We start from the raw sequence: 16,179 nt of genomic DNA on the forward strand, positions 1-16,179 counted from the left end.
CTCACCCTTTAAAACAAACAACAACTTCAGTGTCACATCATATTAATACCTATTTTATTTCAAATTTATGTTTTTCATTAATACTGTAAAAGTTTAATTTATCCGTAATGCATATGTAGTTTGAAATGTTTTAACCGACTGTGGTGGAGACAGACTTTGAGTCCACTACTAGGCCATACAATTTGGTACTAATCAGACATCCCCACTTTATGCTGATATAGCTGTCCTATTACTTTGCTACTGTTGTATGGATAGATGTTGGCTTAAACAGTCATGTAAAACATAAGAGTTGGTAGAATTGTTTCCTGAATAATTGTACAATAAAGATTGATTAAACCAGAAGGCCAATCGGTGCTCCTATTACCATGTTATCAAATGGGAGCCTTCCAGAGATGTTGTTTCTGATTCTGGTCCCTGACACTTCCAGAAGGTAATTCTGTGACCTCTAAAATCCCGTGGTGAATTATTACCCTTTAATGTGTTTCAACTGACAACTGCTCCTGTATCTGTGTGCTCACAATTTTTTCATTAACTTTTAATTACTGTACCCGCTAAAGGGGATCCTTTTAATTTTCAATTATGCAGGATTTCATCAGTTATGAAAACCTTGAATAATAGCCATCCCCTTTCATTATTACTTGTCACCCATAGACACACAGTATGTGCAGGGAACTGTCAGTGGGAATTGGAGATATGGGTGTTATTCCAAACAAGACTTTGAGAAAATGTTTGAAATAAATACTGAATGATAAAAGCAGTTGCTAATTTTCTTTTTTAAATTTTTACATGTGATACTCTTGTAATAATACGAACAGTGAAATTAGGATAGATAAGGATCATTCTAAATTAGTACAGTCCAAAGAACTGCATATATTAAAAATTTTGCCTGGTGATAGTATTTCATGGAAGTTCGAGGATCAAAAACTTAGCTGATTAATGTTGAATTTAATTTCCAACGGTCGTAATATTACAACTGTTGTAGACAATGTAACCTTTAAACTGCACTGGTCATTAAAAAATAGTTCTGATCTGATATGTGAGATTTCCAGTGTGTCAGTGTTTACAAAGTTATGTTAAAAATGACAATGACTTGTATCTGCATTTATTCACACCTGAGTCAATTCATCTTGCAAACTGGGTTTGATTCAAACCACATGCAAGCTCAGAATTCATGTCAGGCTTTATCTGGTGCATACGGTAACCTAATGCCCTTAAGGGGATGATCTCTAGCAGTGACGCTGTTAATGTAGGAGGTGAAGCATCTCACCAAGGGTAAGTCAGATGCTGTCAAACCACCAGTGTATAACTGTCATTATGTTTGTGTGTTGATTGAACCCAAATGCAGATGAACAGAGGCGGCAAGGTGAGATCTTCATAAAATAAGAGATCAAAGCATCATTGTAGCACAACGGCTTCCACAAATCTTACTATATACCCAGGTTGATTCCAGTTAAGGATCTTTGTGCCTTTCTCCTTCCTCCAAACTGTATTTTCTATCTGATTCTTCACTGTTTTCAGACAGAAAAAGTCCCAAAAAACAAAAGAAATATTTCTGCTCCATCCTTCAGGGAAATGGAAACCATGTCACCTTTATGGATTTTGCCTTAAGCTGAAAAGAAATATCAAAGGTTAGTTGAAAAAAAGCTGCAAAAATAGATATTTTAGATAGGGGAGCAGTTTGGGAGAAGGAGGAAACTCAACTTGACTACTTTACCAGACTTACATCCCAAAAAAACTTTTTTTTTCTTTGTGAATGAAACTAGGAGATGGAGACAGGAGAGAGTTCTGAGGATGCAAAATCACAAAATGTGCTTATTCTTTTGTCTATACACGACTGAGAAAGAGAACAAAACAAGACAGAAAAATATATATATTATCTGATGCCAGTGTTGTGCATGTGCCTTGCAAAGATTGTGATTTTATTTAGAGAATAGGTTACAGTAGTACCTGCAGGGCAGTCACAAACTCATAAACACATTGGTAATTTCACAGTTTGCCCTTTTATTTAATATACTTTAAATAAACTTTAAAAAGACCAGACTGATGCCTTATCATAAATAAAATATGGGAGTGTTAGCTCTGAGTCTAGGAGCAAACAAAATTATAAATAAAATTATAAAGTCCATCTCACTAAAGCTCAGATGCCTCCATAAATAAGTATATTGTTTTCCTAAACTATTATGCAATTAGACACACTTTACAGAATCAACTGTAAAGTGTGCAAATGAGCATCCTCATAAGTATTGTTAACTTTTTGGAGGGAAAATGTTTAGATTAACCAGACGGTTTTCAGGTGACAAACTAGAGCTGAGCAGGCAGGGAATGGGACCAGCCTTGTGTTTGTGGCAAAGCAAGCAGCTGAAACTAGTCAATGAACAATTGGTTTTCACCTCTCCATCTTTTCTCTCAAACCATTATGCAGGCATTACATCCATCGTTTGGTGGGGTAACATTAAAAGAGACCACACAAGGATTAACTGACTTAAAGAGAACAAATTTATTAAATTATACTAAAGAAATAAAACCTGAGAAAAGGAATACCTTAAATGAGAAACCAAAATAGATTAATGCAAAAACCCCATAAATAGCCAAAATAAGAAAAAGCCTGAACAAACCTAACAAAACCCAACTATAAGACACAAACCAAACCAAATGGGGTTATGAGGCAGGGAGGGAAAAGTTTACTCCTGTGCTGCATGCATAGCACCTTTAAAGCAGCAAAGCAGCAATCAAGGCAAACCATAACACCTGCAGGACGCCTGTCTCCAGAACCCTGCAAGGAAAAAGAGACCCACTGCAGCCATAACACAGGTAAAGAGAGTTATTCCTGAAATAACAGAAAATGTCTTTCATTTTTGTGACTATTTTGTCAGCTGATGTGTTTTTTTGTAGAGTTATTCAAAGAAGAATATCAGCCTTGTAGTGTCTTGCAAGTGGACACATTCACAAACATGCCTTAAATGTGAATTTTTTAAATATTTAAATGGAATGTTGGACTTCTATTACTTTCTGTTATGTTAGGTGGAAAATTATGTGAATGAGATCTAGTTTAACTAAACTAGAATAATGTTTAGTGAGCAAAGACAACAAGAGTAAATTGAACATATCTAAATAAGATATTTAGATATGTTATCTAAATATCTTATTTAGCATCATTCAGCATTATAATGCTGAATGATGTTTGGAAACACTATCAAGACAGTAACTGGCACATAATGTCATGTTACACACACTTTAAAAATACTGCAAAGAAGTATTAGTTCTACTGGCTGATCATTTCTTTTATAACAAGACATTTCCCTGCCAGTGAAATGAATACTTTATAATCTATATTCAAATTTTATTGATTTAAGACAAGCACCTATGTCTTGCTGAAAAGTTGCTTGTAAGTTAATTTTGTCTTATTTCAAGTGCACTGAAATATTTGCACTGGAAATTGATAGGTTTGGGTCTTTTTGCAGTGTATTTTCTTAAAAATATGATGAATGTTGTGAGTGTGATTTCCTTTTAAAATGTTCATTTTAATGCTGCAGCAAAGAGCAGCAACTGTGGCAAAAATCCCGCTTCATGCTTCATTAAATATTTTTTTAATTAGCACTTATCATATTTATATGTAAGCACAAATATTAGTGTATGTTGGTGAACTTAAGTATATATTTATGGGTTAAATTTTGTTTTCCTTCTACCCAAGACTCAACAGTTCCTAAAAATGCTGAATGTGTGTAAAAACCTTTTCACAAAACATAAATAATAGGCAAGTTTGTTATTGAAGGTTTTAGCTGTGAAAATGACAGGTCACTATCCGTGCAATAATTGCTACAATTTTTCTCTAGTTGACCTCATGTAGTTTTAATGGCAGAAATTTGATACTACATGAGGTCTCAAAAATTGTGTCTGAATGGTTTGCTAGTGTCACTGCAGCCTTAAATTGAATGACCAGACCTTGGCCTAAATTAAATCAAACTCATATTTATAGATTCATCCTTAAAAAATGTCAGTGAATTTTTTTTTCCTTTATTTTCAATAATTATTTATTATGATAAATTGCAGCCATAAATCATAATATCTTTGTACTTCTGAGCTGTTCAAAGAAGGCAATTAGTTTACAAAATGTGGAGATGCTTATTGTACAAGAACCAGCTAAACCTAACCCTCCAAACTACAGAGCAGACAGATGCACTGTGGACCCAAGCTAACTAAGTAGCCCCAAAATGCAGAAAATTCTCAAATGACCTATGAAACAAAATCACTTCAAATAAAACCTAAGGTGAGCCTGTCTTGAAAAAGCAAAACCATTCAATTGAAAACATATTTTCTAATTCTACTAAAAAATTCACCTCAGACAACAGTTATCACAGATGCTTAATCACACTTTTTCCACTTGTAAATATATAAATATCCAAAATAAATGTCATCCACTTTAATTTTTACCAAAATTCACTCTGGGCTGAGACGGTGACTAATTAGTCTGGCAAACAGATTAATATATTTTCTGCAGGCTTTTTCTGTTGCTGTTGTACTTCAGGTATATTCACATCTTTCCCTGTCTGAATGTCCTGTCAGACACCTGCTATAGATATCCACCTTGACAACAGTATGGGGGGAGAAGGTGACAAGTGACCAAAAGTAAGAGGAAAGAAAATGAGGAGAGTATAGATCAGAATAGGGACCAAGTCTGAACCGGCAGAGAGCTTAACTGTGAAGAAACCAGAAAAGGAAACAATAACCATCAGGTAGCGAATTTATCAAGAATAGAGGAAAGTGCGTGAAGTGAGAAGAGAGCGCAATGACAAGGGAAGAGCAGGAGAATGAGCTCTCTACCTGTCAGCGCATCAAAGCCTTGTCGTGTCATATACAAGCTCCCACACACTCATCCTCTCAATGCCTCAAACTAATGAGCCAAGTGTCTCTCGGTAGCTTCCGCAACACACCAGCATCATCACACAACCATTATAGGTTTGCTGTACGGGGCGACAATTTATCGCCCTGAACAATGTTTCTATTTCCATTCCTTGGAATCACAACCTCAAATCCTTCAACTTGTCAAGTTTCTGCTCATTTCTTCTTAGCCAAATGCAAAATCTTATCTAATTCCACAGCAAATTCCTGTTGGTGTGAGTGTAATTTTAGTTAATTCTAATGTGGATATTAGCTTAAGATTTATGTGCTTTCTGCATGGTATCTTTCTACATTAATCACACTGGTTTACACAGCATGGCCTGTAGGATTTTGGCACCAAGTTTTAAATTTTGGCATGAAGCTTATAAACAAATGTTTGGGTCCTTTAAACATCATTTTACTTTGGTAATTTATATTTTGCTGTAAGTTTTAAACTTCAAAATATAATTATTACACAAATATAATTTTTGTCGTGCTAAGTTCTGCATCATATGTTTTTACACACATCACCGAGAACTGATTAAACATTTAAAATGTTACAAACATTAAACATTCACTTTTTGGATTTACTTAAATATATATATTTTGTAAAGTATTGCCACTTTGTTTTGATGTTTGTTGACATCTGTGAGTCGGACTGTAGTGCCAGATAGACACAAAGATTGACCAAGACATCAGTAGGTCATTTCTGCCTATTAGCTATATATTTACTCTTTGATGCAAACCCACATACATTTTTAAATTGAACATTTATTGTCTCTATTTTGTAATTTTCACAATATCATGCATCTACAAATTTATATCTTTTATTTATTAATTTCTTTGGCTGTCCAGTGTCAGTGCTGTTATCTTCCAGGAAAAAAACAAACCAGAAAAGAAACTCTGGGTTGAATCCCAGCAGAGCCTTTCTGTGTGGAGTTTGCATGCTCTCTATCAATATATTCTCTCCGAGTACTATGCATTCTTCTCATCATCTGAAAATGTCCACATTCATTGGGCTTATTTGTCACCCTTGGTCAAATGCGCATAGTTAGAATGTGCATGACTGGTGATTCTCTGTGATTGACTCCTGACCTATACAAGGTTATCCATGCCATCCGTCCACCAATAGAAACCCCTGAAGATATTAATACATACTGAGACATTAAATACATTAAGGTAATACTATTTATGTATGTTTAATGTAAACTGTATTACTACAGTGAATGTCAACATTAGGGTTCGTTTTAAATTCATGTGCCACTCTTGAGAAAAGCAGAAGCCTTTAAATCAAACAAACGAGTACTGATAGGTAAAATGAAAAACAAAAGAAAAAACTTACATTCGATGTTAGAGTTACGCTGTACCATAAGTGTAGAACACCCAGTCATACAACCACATCGGACATATTGCCTAACTAAACAATTTATTCAATGTCTTAATTTATAGTGATGGGACACGATTAAATCATTTATGAAAATGATGCACAAACATTTGTTTTAATGTCGTATTTTTGTAAAGAGAAACTTTATATTTTTATTTCTCTCGTTTATTAGCTTCTATTTGTGATTAGAACATGAGTGAAAAATTAAACTGTAAAAGAAGAAATAGCTGTTTGTGCAACACCCACATCCTGCTGAGGTGTTTCTTTCGGTGTGAATTGAAAGTTCCAGCTATCATTTTCCTACGAAACGTCATTGCATCAAAACTTTCTGACTACAGTAGCATTAATGACATGTTGTATTCGCATCATAGGTCATGAAAGAACAAATCATTTTACCCAAATAGTCCAATTGAACTGTATTTCATAGTTCATGACCTATGAACTATGAAATATAGTTCATAGGTATATTATATATTTTTGGTGGTAAGTTAAGATTTTAATTTTATGGCTCTTTGCTGGGAACTCACTTTTTTTTTTTTTTTTACAAATATCTACAGATATGAATATAAATATAAACGGCTTATGCTTTCAGTAGAATATGAGCTCTTCAGTTGAAACATATCTTCCTTGAACCCAGCACATATGCTTATACAGTAACTTATACAGCTATATTTTTGTTTTAAGGAGGCTGAGTTGCAAACAAATTTCACAATTTTCCTTAAAAAATCTAAAATGTCAAATTAGGAATCAGTTTTTGATGTCAGCAGATCAGAATATAAGATAATTCTTCTATGTTTCATACTGACTTAAGATGCATCCAAGCATTTTTTTTTTATTATTTCTCCCTTATTACATTAGAAACATTAAAAATAATGCAAGTCAATGCAACAGTGATAATGGATTTCTTTTTAAAAGTACAAATACAAATAAACTTGACTTAACTTCCATTTCTTCAAACTATGTAGCAGAGACATTTTAGTGCCCTTCCACCATATAAGCACCCAATCCCAAACATGCACACAAAGAATCACAGGCTATAATGTGAGAAAAAGTATAAAGGTTAAAGGTTTGTGAATTATTGTACAAGGCATTTTAAGATGTCTGCAGATGCATTATTTATTAATATCTCAATTTAAAACCAAGCCATATTAATACAGTTGGTTTTAAAAAGTGGGCTGGAATAGTAAGCTGGCTCTCCTTTCACAGAGTAAATTTGTCTGTGGTGAACTGTCTTTATCCCTAATCTGAGTCAAAGCTCTTTCAGAGTATCATGTAGACAAAGTCCCTCTCCTGAAATCGCCAATCAATGAATGGCCTTGTCTGACTTTTCCTCCAGTCAGTGTCTCTTGATTGCCGGTGCTCAGTGCAAGGTGACAGAACACTACTTCTCCTTTAATTAAACCACTCATCCTGTCTTTCTGATTGGCGTCTATTTCCCACACGAAGGCAGACGTGTAAAGGGTGGGGAAAAAAGGGAGGAAGAGAGAGGAGAGGTCAACACTGGAGGACGATGTGTGGAGAAGAAAGAGAAGGTTTGATTGACGAAGGGGGTGGGAGATGAATAAAATAGGTTTTGAAACTAGAGAAGCAGAGACATTTTATGAGACAAATCAAAGACGTTCTTGACTAAATATGTTCTATTTTGCTTTAATAGGACAAAGGAAAATGGATGGAGAAAAGTGCAAGATGACAAAAACAGTTAATATTTGCTAGCTTGAGATAGCAGTTAATTCATAAGCAAGCCATCATCTGTTAATGGTATTAAATAACTACCCACAATTAAATAAAACAAGCAATTTCAGTCATGTTCACTATATCACCAGCTTTACTTGTTTGGTTGGCGTGGGTTGACTTGTTCAGGCTGTTCACTGTTAACTTGTTCACTAAATACTGCCATTGTCCACCATCTAAAGAGATACAGTATCTGAGCAGAAGATGGCATTTCTTTTCTTTAGCTATTGGTATTTTAAAGAAACTAACACAACTGTTTGGTTTTTGTCTACCCTGCATCATAATGGCTTTCTTATCAGTAGCTACTAATGTAAGCCATTTTCACAACTTCCATGTCTTAACAGAACTAATATGTGATAAGTTATTTAGTCAATTGGACCAAAACAATCCAATCAGCACTTTTGGAGCTTTCACAACCAAGACTATCTCTTCTGCTATTTTAAGATATCAAAATACACTGACATCATTTGTAACGCAGATTGCAGCTCACGGCATCCCATCACATTGGCAATAGTGCAAACCATCACAAACGTAACACAGCAAAGCTTCACAAAGTAATTACAGAATAAGTGACAAAAGTGTCCAATTAACAATGCAAAAGTAAAAAAGGAGGGTGAAGTTGTGCAGTGCTTGATGCAGGTGCACACAATGGCCATTTTGTTTTTTTAATGAGAGTAAAAGATTGAAAATTCTGTTTCCCCAGCAAGATACTCTTAAACACCATCCCTGACATATCAGCTTGAATTTATTCCTTACTAATTTACAGTGATGATTGGACCGTAGACTGCATAAAATAAATGTTTCCATATTGAGTCAGTATTGTATTGTAGGACAATTTAAACAGAGGTTTTACCTACGATCAATGAATATAACTTTCCATGATGTCTGTAATTTTAGGTTAGTTATGAAGTAGTTTCTACCTAAATCTCAAAAGTCTTCTTGTGAAGGTCTTAAAGAAGACATATTTGACAAAGTGCTAATATCTGGCTGCTACTTGGAAAAAGATTCAGTGCAAATATTTTTGACAGTTTTGTGAATAACAAGCAGTTACAATTCTGCACATTTTGTAGATTTGACAAGCTGTTTCTGAAGTAAACATATAATCCACATCATTCTGAAAATTTAGATAAAGCAGGCAGAGCCGGTGAAGGTGACAGATGGAGGCTCAGAACATAGATCAAATACAAATATTCCTTTCTGTATGTATTCCCAGAGAGAGAGAGAAAAAAAATTATTTGGACAGAAAAAACATAAACTGTGTGGTGCAACAACTCAACTGGATAAAAAAATAGTTGCAGTTGGCAGATTTTTAGTCACATGTCACGTTTTTAGTGTGACTGCCTCCCTTAAGAAACAGCTTAGTACTTTACTGGAAGCATGAATGACCTCACTTCATAAAGCTATACATTTCAGTTTTTTCCTGAGTGATTATTTGAGCCCTGCGACTTAGAGCTGAGGAAAGCAGCCCTGCCACTTTAAAGATTTGATTAAGTAAAAGTTGAAGCTGATTGATTAAATGCTTTTTCAGTCTTTTTCTCACATTTTTTCCCCCTTCCGCTAAGCAGCCGGCAACAAAACCGGGAACCATAACGTGGAAAATCTATTCAATGTTGGCTTATCTGCTCTAAACTAGTGGACACAAATATGTTCTATTAATAATCTATTCAGTTGTTTCACTCCACACATCCTAAATCATTCGTTCCATCTTTCTCTGCTGAAAGTGAATTGTAATACATTTAAATAAATTATTTGCAGTGCAACATGTGCAGATTCTTAAATTTGACATGAATATGATGCTGCTTTATCTTTAAGATGCAACTGCTGCACAAGGGAGGGGCAGGCAGTCCCGACACAAAGCGCTGCGTGCATTGGTCTATTTCATGTTTTCTTACCTTCCCTCTCGTCCCGGGTAAATGCAGACAGAAGATTCTACTGGGCGATACCTTCAGTGAGGCGGGAGATAACTGAATGACTTCATCATGTCAAGTTGAGCACTGCAAAGAAAAATAAATAAATTAATTAAAATAACCCGTTCTTTGTTTTATAACCTTAGTTTAACCAACTGTTTCACTAAACACATTAATAGCTGGTGAGACAATATTATGCAATTTAGCTCATTTACATTTTTCTTTCAACATTTAAGAGTTTTTTTTATTGTTTTTTGCAGTGCGCAAATATAAAAATTGAATAAAACCCTACAAGATTAATAAAACACATTTCTCCAAATAAAAGTGGAGGCAAAACGAAGATAACAAAAAGGGATGGAAGGATCCCTGAGTTGAGGGGTGGCTGGAGAGGGAGGGCCGGACGCATGACATCATTCCCCGAGCTTCTCTGTACGGACTCAGCGTTGGTTTCTCCAAGTACGCACGGCGGCTGCCGCTGAGGGAGCGAGTCCTCGTGCCGTACCCAAGCGCGTCCTGGCCAACCTGCGCTCTTGTGGTGGATTTTCTTTAAAACCCCGCAAAAAACAACAACAACAAAAGACAAAACGCATACTGTCTAAAAGCCCGCAGAGGAACCCGCGTACCAATCATCACTGGACCTGCTGCAGGGACGCACACATTTAACGCAAAACCCGGGGATTATTACTTGTTTAAAAGATGAAGATGTGACGGTATAAAAGCTGAGAAGACAGAAGCAGGAACTTCAAAGCTGCGAGAGGTAGGCTCCTGGTATTTCATACGGCTACTTATGTATAAGGAAAAGAAGAAAATTTTAGATTTTTTTTTTCTTTACGAAGAACTTGATTCGTTACTGTGCCGTCTTGTCACCTGAACCAGAAAAGTACAGGCTATATGCGAGGACTGGTGCAAACACGTTCAGAATGCTGCAACGAAGCTCGGTCCGACTGGCGAGGAGCTTGGCAAAAGGAGCGAGATGCTCGGAGTCAGTGGGAGATCCACTCTGCCACCGCAAAGCGCTAAGCTGGTACTTTTGGTGCTGGTGGAGCACGGCTGCTGCTTAAAAATGAAGAACAAAAAATCTGAAGGATTGTACGGATTCCGTTTTTGTTTTTTTGTTTTTTTCTTTTTCATTTCACAGAGAGTAGAAAGAAGACTCGCACATAAAAGAAAGCTGATATGTTTATGTAGACATATTTATTTATTTTATTTTTATGTCTAAATTATTTTTTTACTGGTGTGATTGTTCTAAATCCATTGTATGGGGACATAAAGCACATCTCTGAGTTATCTTTCTCGGGCGGGTGTTGAACGTGTGCTTATATGTGGGTGAGCTTGCGCTCCATCTAGCAAGTGCATCTTAGAGGATGCCTTATTGACTAAGTCGATCGTTAGGCGGTTTGCACTGGAATCCTTTACACAGGCTGCCCGCAGATCAAGAGGCACTCAGTCTTTCCTTCGGATATGATCGTAAATGTCTTTCTTGCGGTGTTTTCCTCTCTCGCTCCTTCAGTGTGATTGAACGAGTTCCGATCGGCTTTTTGATGGGATGTTAAAGTCGATAGTTGCAAATAGGTCGTTACGTCTCCGACTTTTGGGAGTGCTTTTAAACTGCAGCTCCTAATTGTGCATCACGTTGACATCGCGGCGTGCGAGCGCACTGTGGAGATAAAGCCGCGAACGTTCAACAAACCCTGTTAGGTGGAGTCCGCACGACAGACAACCTGACTTTTTCAAGTCATGTTTTACGCCGTTGTTGAATGCTGGGAAGTCCGACAGGGATGACATCTGATCTGGTGCATTGGAAATCGCATGCAAAGTGAATCGGGATTTAGTTTGTATTCATTTAATTTAAAAAAGTGAGAAAAAAAAATCTAAATTAAAAAAAGAAAATATTCTTTGTTTCTAATTACCTATTCTTTACATGATGTAATTCCTTACTCCTTCCAATCAATCACTACTTTTTAATATATTGTGTACCCCTATGTGCTATTAATGTCCACAAACTATTGCAAAAACAGTTTGCACACTACTTTGCATTTTACGTAACTACATTAATAAGAAGACATGTTTAGTGTTTTATATTGACTGTTTTGCAAGTAATAAATAAATAAATAAATAAATAACGTAACAAAATCTAATATCAGTCCAAAGTTGTGCTTCCCTGTCTGCTGCCTCAGTCGCAATGTGCGCATCGCGGGTCTGCAAAGCTCATAAAGCCGGAGGAGAGAACAATATCGCGCCCGCGCCCGGGTTGTTAAAAAGAAAATGGCTTTATTCATTTTTCTCTGTACCCGTGCTAACTTAGTTATAGCTCTTTTATGGTGCCTGGAAATGGCTTACAGGCTTGCACTTTCTATGTAATGTAATCAAATTTATGATGTTGCTGTGTATTACAATTCCCTGTTATGCTCTGTCACATGAGACATTTGGAGTGACTTCACCTCGCCCCAGTACACAATCTCTTAAACACACATTCTCTCACACACACCACACAACTGCTGTTCACGAGCCCAGAACATAATTTTCCATGAACATCACAGAAAAGACGTTGACCCATGGTTTTGAATAAGGAGGAAGAACACTTCCATCATCTGCACCAAACCTCTCAGAAAATAGCCCTACAGTCCTTCTCAAATTATATTCTGACTTATGCCACCACAGATTTACTCTGGCAGTCAATCATATGCTCCCCGAGTTTGGCCTTTTTCATATTTCATGCTCCTCTTTTTCAATACCAAAGGAAAGTTCGGCCTTAGAGAAACACGTTAAAACAAGTCGAGCTGCACACAGTGATGATACGCGTGATGTAATGCTCACATTGGTCAGTTCACTTCCACGCAAAGAGCAAAATGGATCCACATTCTGCTGTGGCTTGTCTTTGCTAAATTAGAAGTTGACATTGGTCAGAGGATTCAAAGCTGTAAAGTTTTATCTTTCTAGAACTGATAATTGATCATGATTGTGTTGACATGTTTTACACATCTTCTGTTAAAATGTGGTGCCACCCAATGACGCCAAAAAACAGTCGGTCACTGTCTGCTGTCTGAACAAACAAGCTCACGACGTACAGCCATCACTGGAGAGCTTTCTTTATATTTCCTGGGCTATACATGATTTTATGAAGCATATCTGCAGGGGGCGTTTTCTTCAAAGAGAAATCACATCTCCATACCTGGCAAGCAGATAAATCACAGACTTTAAAATTTTGTGTAGTGTGATGGTTGTAGGAAAATTAAATATGCCCTTACACATTGGCAGTTCTCACATAAATCTTGCAGTAGACAAAAATCTCCTTTAGTGCCCCCATCCAAAATTATGGGGGCACCAATCAGAAGGCAGCACAGAGAACTAAATAACAGCTTTGACTTTTATCCTAAAATTTTGAATCCAGTCATCACTTTTTGTCATAAGAACAATTGTTTTTTCTCACAAAATTGACCAAAACATCACTGAAAAAATAGGTGACAAAAAATGTCAAACTTGTTAAAAAAATTTTGATTTTTGTATGTACTGTATTGCCTTCCTCAGAGGTTTGTCTGATTTCAAATGAATTGAAGTTTTATTAAACAACCAGCTGCAACCAACATAAGTCTGTTAGCCAGGTTATCTTGTTTCTCTGTTAGTTAGACAACAACCATCCTCCAATGCAAAGAGAGAAGTACTGATCCAAATGAGGCTGGCATTAATGTTAAATAAATATGTGGAAGCATGGCCAATATAGACTGAATGGCTTCGTTCACTTCCTTTTCGCCACTGCTAAAAGTAAAAGCAGACAATTCTGAAAAAGCAGAAAAATCAGCGTCATCATTCACAACTTCTTCCATTCACTGATTGACCCTCTAGAAAATCTACCAGAAACAATCAGAGTCAAATGGAGAAAGCCTAGACTATACTGTAGTGAAAAAACTCTTGTTGCTTCCCTTTTGTGATCTTGTCCTGGGCAACTGCCCATATTAAAAACATCAATTGCTTCACAATTGAAGCAATTGTGAAACTCTTGGTATTAATGATGCATTTTTAGACAAACTGATAGAGAGGATGGAATTGACAGAAGGCAAGGTGATACAAACAGAATATCATAATATTAAGATATCTGAAGCTTTTTAATATTTTTAGAGTACAGGTCACCTTTTAACTAGGCAGATTTTTCAGCTTGAACTGTAAGCATAAAGTATAGGCAGAGATCAATCAATCGCCGTTTTCTGAATGTTGATGTGATGGCGTGTTTAAGCATCCCCTTGTTTCCCTCTGTATAAACATGCTTCAATCACATCTTACCTGTCAACAGTTTCGGACATGAGAGAGAAGCCGCCAACAGACATAAATGGTGAAGGATGTGTCCCTGCTCATTCACGCACACACACACACACACACACCCACCCACACACACACACACACACACGAATACATCCGTATCGCATTTACTGGATGAGCCATAAGTCACATTTTGCAGTCTCATTACCGGCCACCGAGCCTAAGTGTTTGGGCCATGTCATTAATGCAGTCAAAATGGAAATGGATGCGAATGACTGGCAAAGCTGTTTAGGGGAACCCAACACAGAAATGAGATAGTGGGAGAGGAAAAGATTTAATCATAAGCACACTTTATGGAGAGTTTTGCCAGTGTGCATTGCAACAGCCCAATTACTAGAAGAGTTCTTGTTAGTTGTTGCCTCCAAATAAACATTGCATTGTTTTTTGTTGGGGTTTTTTTATTTTCTTTTTCTTTTTTTGTCTGTCATCTTTTCAACCTTAGTCAGTGACTGAATTTGAAATTCTAAGTAGCAAAATGTGTTTTTCATAGAATCCCATCTCTATAGTACCAGTCTTCCTACAGCCCATGTTTAGACCCACTAAAGTAATGGATGTTCTCATGTGGAAGGTCAAGCAGTTATATATTTTCTCATCTTCTACAGCATATCTATGCATGTGCAGAAGCTGCAACTGATGAAATGCATGCTCAGTTAATTGTTAGAAATATGTTTAGACTGACTGTATAATTTGACAGTATTTTTGTACTTCACACTAGACCATGCTGTATTTCTGTCGTGTAAATCTTGTCATGAAGCAAATCTTGACTTTTTAAATACTGTTGCAGATAAGGCAGAATGCACCATTTAGGCAATAGTTGCCATATCAAAGCTCTAAAACATACTTTTTATTGAAAGCTTTGACTGTCCAAATGGGGGAAAGATGCTCTATTCACAAGTTTCTCATGTTTGATGAATTCTTTCTTGGTTGGAACTCACTGAAGGTTGACACTTTCATGGCTTTGATATGTAGAGATTTTCTGGGTACATGTCGGGAGGAAAGAAGTGAGGTTATTGTGAAATAAAGCAACTTTTCCCCCCAGTTACCAAGAAAGAAAAAGATTGTTTACAAAGAACCATCTAGTAACCATCCAGTGTGTTAAACATTATTTCATAACATTTTCTATAACGTAATGTTTGTTCAAGTTACACTTTTTCTCAAGAGAGTGACTTAGGGTCAGAAAGGCAGGTAAAAATAACCCGTTGCTCTTTATTTTTTGCTTTGAGGGTCTGATTATGTTGTTTTCAAAATAACAGAAAATACTAGAAAAAATGCAGCCATGTCATGGATCAATTTTTCTGGTGAGAAGAGCACAACATAATCACTGGGAGTCCTTGTTCAGGTTAAAGTGGCATGTTAAGAATTCAATGCCTCTTTACTCAAGGAAAATTGCAGTGCTAATGTGTATATCCAGACAACCTGAGACCATGCCAATGATAATCTTTGGCGAAGTTGTGATAAAGCATACATGATGGGAAGAAAACCAGGTACAATCTACAGTGTTGTAGATCTAGTATTAAAACAGATGTGTTTATTTTTTAGGATGAGTGTAATTTAGTTAAATCTTATGTATCCAATCTGACTGAACCCCACAACAAATGTGGCCAACATCTAGGGGAAATATAAGGTATCGGGGCCTTGTTGTAAGACATAAAGTATTTTACTGTAATACATTATATAGTTTGCACTGCTGAAATACATTACTACTCTTCAATTGTCAGGAATTATGAAGCAACAAAATTATTTACTCTAGCCTCCTTTAAATTTAAGACATGGTATTTATTCTAATTGTTCAATTTTATCTCTTGGATAATTAATATAGTTAATAAATTATGTTGTACCCTTTTTCTGAAGGTTTTGCTAACTTTTAAATGCTGTCGCCTGTATTAGTTGTTTCGCTTGGACACAGCAGGATGTTTTAGGATTTTTTTCAAAGATTGTGTGTCTTATATCTGCACAGATCCTCAC

At 36.3% G+C, this 16,179-nt stretch overlaps 1 protein-coding gene across 6 annotated transcripts in view; it reads left to right on the forward strand.

Moving 5' to 3' along the window:
- The first annotated feature begins 10,356 nt into the window (after positions 1 to 10,356).
- ptprsa (protein tyrosine phosphatase receptor type Sa) overlaps positions 10,357 to 16,179 on the forward strand; it is a 239,569-nt gene continuing 233,746 nt past the window's right edge. For all 6 annotated transcript variants that reach the window (XM_055054714.1, XM_055054740.1, XM_055054749.1 and 3 more), the window contains exon 1: positions 10,357 to 10,657. The gene's annotated coding sequence lies outside the window, so the exon portion shown is untranslated. The remainder of the gene's footprint in view (positions 10,658 to 16,179) is intronic.

This window comes from Poeciliopsis prolifica, unplaced genomic scaffold (assembly GCF_027474105.1).
Source record: "Poeciliopsis prolifica strain line A6 unplaced genomic scaffold, Auburn_PproV2 SCAFFOLD002, whole genome shotgun sequence".
Taxonomy (NCBI): Eukaryota; Metazoa; Chordata; class Actinopteri; order Cyprinodontiformes; family Poeciliidae; genus Poeciliopsis; species Poeciliopsis prolifica.